We start from the raw sequence: 6,000 nt of genomic DNA, 5'->3' as shown, positions 1-6,000 counted from the left end.
AGATGGCCCTGTACATGCGCTTCCTTGAGCAGGGGGACCTTGCGAGTGCTGCAGTACTTCAAAAAATTACGGCGTGGTGTGTTGCCAATGGTTTTCTTGGTGACTGTGGTCCCAGCTGCCTGGAGATCATTCACAAGCTCCCCCTGTGTAGTTCTGGGGTTATTCTGCACCTTTCGAATGATCACAGATACCGAACGAGGGGATATCTTGCATGGAGACCCAGACCTAGAGCGATTAACATTTGTTTGGTGTTGCTTCCATTTGGGAATAATTGCACCAATAGTTGTCAGCTTCTCACCAAGCTGCTTGCCAATGGTTTTGTAGCCCATTCCAGCCTTGTGCAGGTCTACAATCTTATCTCTGACGTCCTTGGACAACTCTTTGGTGTTGCCCATGATGGTGAGGTTGAAGGTGTGAAGAATGATTCTTTGGACAGGTTTCTTTTATAAACGTCACCAGTTGAGATCAGGTGTACCTTGTTAGACCTAATGAGGACTAATCTGTGTGCTTCTTGGGCACATAACTGGTCATTGTGAGCCAGAATTCTTGCTGTTTGCTTGGGGGTTCAAATACTTATTTTTTGCATCAAATGTAAATAAAGTCATAAATGTTATAAAATGCAGTTTTTTGAACATTTTTGTTGATATTCTGTTTCTCACTGTTAAAATACACCTACCAATACAATTCTAGATCACACATTTCTTTGCACGGGCCAAACTTGCGAACTCTGTAGGGGTTCAAATACTTATTTTCCCAACTGTAAATGCTGGAGCAGGACCCGCCAAGAGTAGCCTAAAGGATACTTTGTATGTAAACATTCTAACGTACATCCGGCTTGGTTATCAGACATGTCATTATTTAAAATGTTTATTACGCAGCCTACATCGCCTTTGATGCTCAGATTTTTAACCCCTGCGCAGCTTAGAGGGAACATTGGTCACTGTCACTGTAGCATCACTGCAACAACCCCAATGGTTTTCAGCTTGCTAAACATAACGTGATAAAATGACAATTGATTAACTTAGCTTCAGTCCTACGCCGAACGGACCCCAGCCTTGGCAGGAAAAGTAACTAGACACACACACACACACACACAGACACACATGTGACGGTGGTCAGATTGAGGACCTGACGAACTCTTCAAAAGCTTTCTTTATTTCTGTTCAGTCATAAAACAACACAGCACCATTGTCAGGCAAACTCTTTCTGCGTGTCATCCAAACAGCACGTCAATCAAACACATTTTAAAACTGTGCACAAATTATTAAACGGACAATGAACGTAATTCATATAAACAATACACTACCAAAACAGCAACATACCTGCTCAGTCATAAAACAACACAGCACCTGCACCAATAAAATCAAACAAAATACAATCAGTACTGCTGTACAGTCAGCTAGCTCACGGAGCGCCAGGAATGGGAAATTCCCAGCGAACTAGCTAGCGAACCTCGTGGTAGGTACAATATGATTAAAGTTTCAGTAGATGGACAAAACTATTCTATGAACAACACAATACATACTAATCAAATAAAATACACGTTATATGTCGAAGTGGTCGACATTTATTACAATAATCAATCTTAATATGTACAAATCGTGGGAGTACTTTTGGACAGTGGACCTACCGTTGTCAGGCAAACTCTTTCTGACTCGTAACGGTTACTGTACAAACATATATACTGCAAGCCTGCAGTACACCTTAGCTCCAAAGGTGGCTTCAAAACACCAACACTATTTATAACAGTAATTATGGCGAAACTCATATATATATACAAACGGATTATTCAACTCCGTTACACACACACACACTGTAATGACAGATAGTGAGAGGTCAGGGTCATAAAAACCAAGGGCATTGTTCTATGCCAAGTAGAAGAAGCGTTACACATGAGTAGGAATTGGATTGTGTTGTACTGAAGAGACCACTGAAATAAACCAAACACTGAGAACTCACGCGTGGTCTTATGCCTGTTAGTTACATAGCTACAGACATTACACACACACACACACACACACACACACACACACACACACACACACACACACACACACACACACAGTGTGTTCACAAATGATCCAACATTTGGATATTTTCATTGGTGTTTTCATTTGTGTCGTTTAAATGTAAATCACAACATGCATTCATGCATGATAAAAGCCCTGCTCACGCTAATCATTCGAAATCAACTAGAAATTTGTTACATGCTATTTCAGTCCTTGAAGTTTTATTCCTTGTCCTGAAATCTGATCGATGTTACATTAGCCATGTAATCCTGACTGACAGACCTGCAGATTGATTCGTCATTTCCTGTTTGTTAGAATCGCCGCAACTTGCCGATTTGTCTACCTACGGTCTAGCCTACTCCTTTTTATTCCTAATATTCGAAAAAACCCGGACACCTTACATTTTTAAATCATTTAAAGGATTCAAACTCAGACTTTATCTCTTGATCGAGAAATTTGCCATCAGGATTTGAGGCCATCTTCAAACGTTTTCTAAAAACAACTCTGCTGGATTTAACCTACAGCCTACTACTGGATTAAACCTCCGACTCTCGTCTTTATTGACGCATTTCGTCATTTGCATTAAGAAGAATCTCTCTGCCGGACTATCACTTAAATCCAGGCAGTGACGTGCAGTCAGGGTAGGCAAGGTAGGCACTTCCTACCCTGACAAAATTCAAACGTAAAAATGTTTATTAAATCATTTTATTTAATAAACTTGTATTTGTATTTGTACCGAGTATTCTTGTGATTTATATATGCAATACATACGTTATTCCAATTGTTTAGACGTTACGATGACAATTGTATCAGTTACGCATAAACAAATAAAAAAAAAACGGTAGAATAAGCAGTGCCTTTACTGTCCATTCATTGTGAATGGCAACGGAAAAGTCATGTCGCGCATGCGCACTTCGATTCTGTATTCTTTAATATGTACGTCGAAAGGCACAACTCTACTGTGCCTTTGCGCGTAAATATGTTATGCCAGTAATCATCTACGTTACCTATCAAACATGGACCAATTAAAATCGAGATATTACTGGACATTTGCGCAGCTGACGTCATTACACAAGCTAAGCGTAATCCCCGCGAAAATCAAAGTAAAAATGACAACAGCGGTATCTACCGATATTGTGGAACTTAGACATTTCTCTAAACTCGACTTTAATAGAAAATAGGAGTAACTAGCAAGAGGGAGGCCTATTCCAACACTAAATGAACTTCTGCAGAAAAAGGGACCAAAAATTGTCGTTTCAAACGGACTGGTATGACATATGCGCTGTCGTTCTTTTAACAGAAGGCTGAAGAAGAATTTTATCCTACAAACATTAGGTTTTTGCTTCTTCCTGTGAGCTCGGAGTTGTACAGATCACTAAACTAAATGTATCACTACTTGTCCTCATTTGGACTCTGAACAGCTAGCAAGTCTAGCAAACAAACACCAGGTAAAGCTTAACGTTTAACTACTTCACCGCGAGTCACAGCGACATTGTAGCAAACAAAACTCATTAACGCAAGTTTTGCCTGCCATCTGACATCACAACAATGCCTCCCTTTAGTGGTGCACCTGGATGCGACTCCTGCCTCCTGCTAATCCAGCAGGTAGTAGAACTCGAAGTCAGGTTAGCGACGCTCTACCAGATCAAGCTGGATGAGCAGTTCATTGACTCCATTGTCTCCGTGGGTCCTCATCGCACACACACACACACACTGGACATCTCAATCCCACTCCACCCTGCATGCACACAAACCAAGAACACACACTGATGGGGACCCAGCCCACCCTGCCTGTGAACTCCACTCCTCACCAGCCATGGAGAACAACAGGCAAAAGCAAGCGGGATGGAAGATGCTCGGGTGGACACACTCAGCCAGGCCCACCCCTGCAACTGAGGAACCGCTACACTGCAAGGTCCACTGCTTCCCCGGAGCCAGGGTCCGTGACATTCAGCGTAGACTCCCCAGCATCTTCGCTGGCTACACCAAGGTAAGCACCATAGTTGTACATGTAGGTACAAACGACATCAGGGCAAGACAGTCAGAAGTCCTGAAGGCAGACTTCACAGCACTCCTCACCCACCTCGCAGACACAGGAAGACGGATCGTCATCTCTGGGCCTCTCCCGACCTATCAGAGAGGTGTGGAGAGATGGTCCAGACTGTTCGGCCTCCACACCTGGCTGCAAGCGACCTGCGCCTCATCAGACACCAGCTTTGTTAATAACTTTGACTTGTTCTGGGAGAGGCCCAGCCTGCTGAAGCATGATGGCCTCCACCCGAACCGGAGCGGAGCCAGTGTGCTGTCAGACAACATGAGGACCACCCTAAGGAACTGACATCCTGTAGAAAACATCACAGACTCATGCCCCCCAGGTAGTAACTCTAACACTTTCTATGAAAATGATTCTGAATCTGTCAACATTTTCTACAGAGCATTATATGATTCCACTACCTCAGAACAGGCTGCTTCATATAATTTTATGGCATGCACCTATAATCCTATTCCAGTTTTAATCTCTACTCGACGCCTAATTAAAAACAAAGGCCATAGTTACAATAGTAAAAATAGAAGCCCAGCAAATATTCTATCTATACCCCGGCATATTCCTCCTTCCTGTGACCCACTATATCCAGAAAATATTTCAATGGCAATACTAAATATTAGGTCACTATCAGGCAAAACATTTCTCATTAATGATCTTATATGTGAACGTAAATTAGACTGTATGTTTTTAACAGAAACCTGGCTAAACATAAATGGGTCTGCAGCTCTTTCTGAAGCTTCCCCTCCCAATTATAGCTTTTTTCAGTCCATTAGAAATGGTAAAAAAGGGGGCGGGACAGCCACCATAGCCACGGATGCCCTGTGCTGCAGGAGCATCTCCTTCGATGAGTTTGCCTCATTTGAATATCATGCCATAGTTCTTAAGTGCCAGCCTCCTGTTCTGTCAGTAACTGTGTATAGGCCACCCAAGCAATGTCCCACTTTTCTAACAGACTTTTCAGAACTACTCTCCATTATCCACACAAACTACGATAAGATTATTATCACTGGCGATTTTAACATACATATTGATAATGGGAACGACTCAAAGGCCCGGGATTTTATGAATCTCTTAATTTCCATGGACTTTACCCAACACATCACTGAACCCACTCACAACCGTGGCCACACCCTTGATCTAGTTATTACAAAGGGTCTTACAACTGTTATATCGTCTATCTGTGACCTTGCTCTTTCTGACCACTTTTGTATTTTCTTTACAGCACTGGTACCTAAAGTTAAAAATAGTGCAGAAAGTTTTATTAATAAATGCTACCTTAACTCTGCAGCAGCTGAGAATTTCAAAATAATGGTAACTAGACAAGACATAACTAATACAAAAACGCCAGAGGCGGGGCCATCATGTGTTAATGATCTAGTAACTACTCTAAATACAAAATTAAGGACAGCACTTGACTCTGTAGCACCATTGAAACAAAAAAAGGTTTTAGCCAAACAAAAAGCTCCATGGAGAAATGAGGAAATGATTAAACTTAAGAGATCCTGCAGAAGGTCTGAGCGTACATGGAGAAAGACCAAGCTACAGGTCCACCTTGATATTTTTAAGGATCAACTCTCAGTTTTTAATAAAGCAATAAGAAATGCTAGGAAGGATCATTTCTCTAAGTTGATATCTATAAACTCTAACAATTCCAGAGTTTTCAACAATAGATAGCCTTATAAACACTGCACCCAAAGTAGATGATATTCTTTTTTCCACCTCCCAATGTGAGGAATTTGCAGCATTCTTTATATGGAATCAGATCAATGCCATAAATATTTTGTAATCTGTAATATAGATTTTGTATCTGTAATATAGATTTAGTATCTGTGAAACCATCTACACTTTCAAAACCTATCTACAGATACGGATTTCAAATACGAAATGTATCTACACTTTCAAAAACTATCTTCACTTTCAAAATCTATTTACAGATACAGATTT

This window comes from Sprattus sprattus (assembly GCF_963457725.1).
Source record: "Sprattus sprattus genome assembly, chromosome: 18".
In the NCBI taxonomy this organism is placed as follows: domain Eukaryota; kingdom Metazoa; phylum Chordata; class Actinopteri; order Clupeiformes; family Clupeidae; genus Sprattus; species Sprattus sprattus.
The sequence above is the reverse complement of the archived record's forward strand: the minus strand, read 5'-3'. Positions refer to the sequence as shown.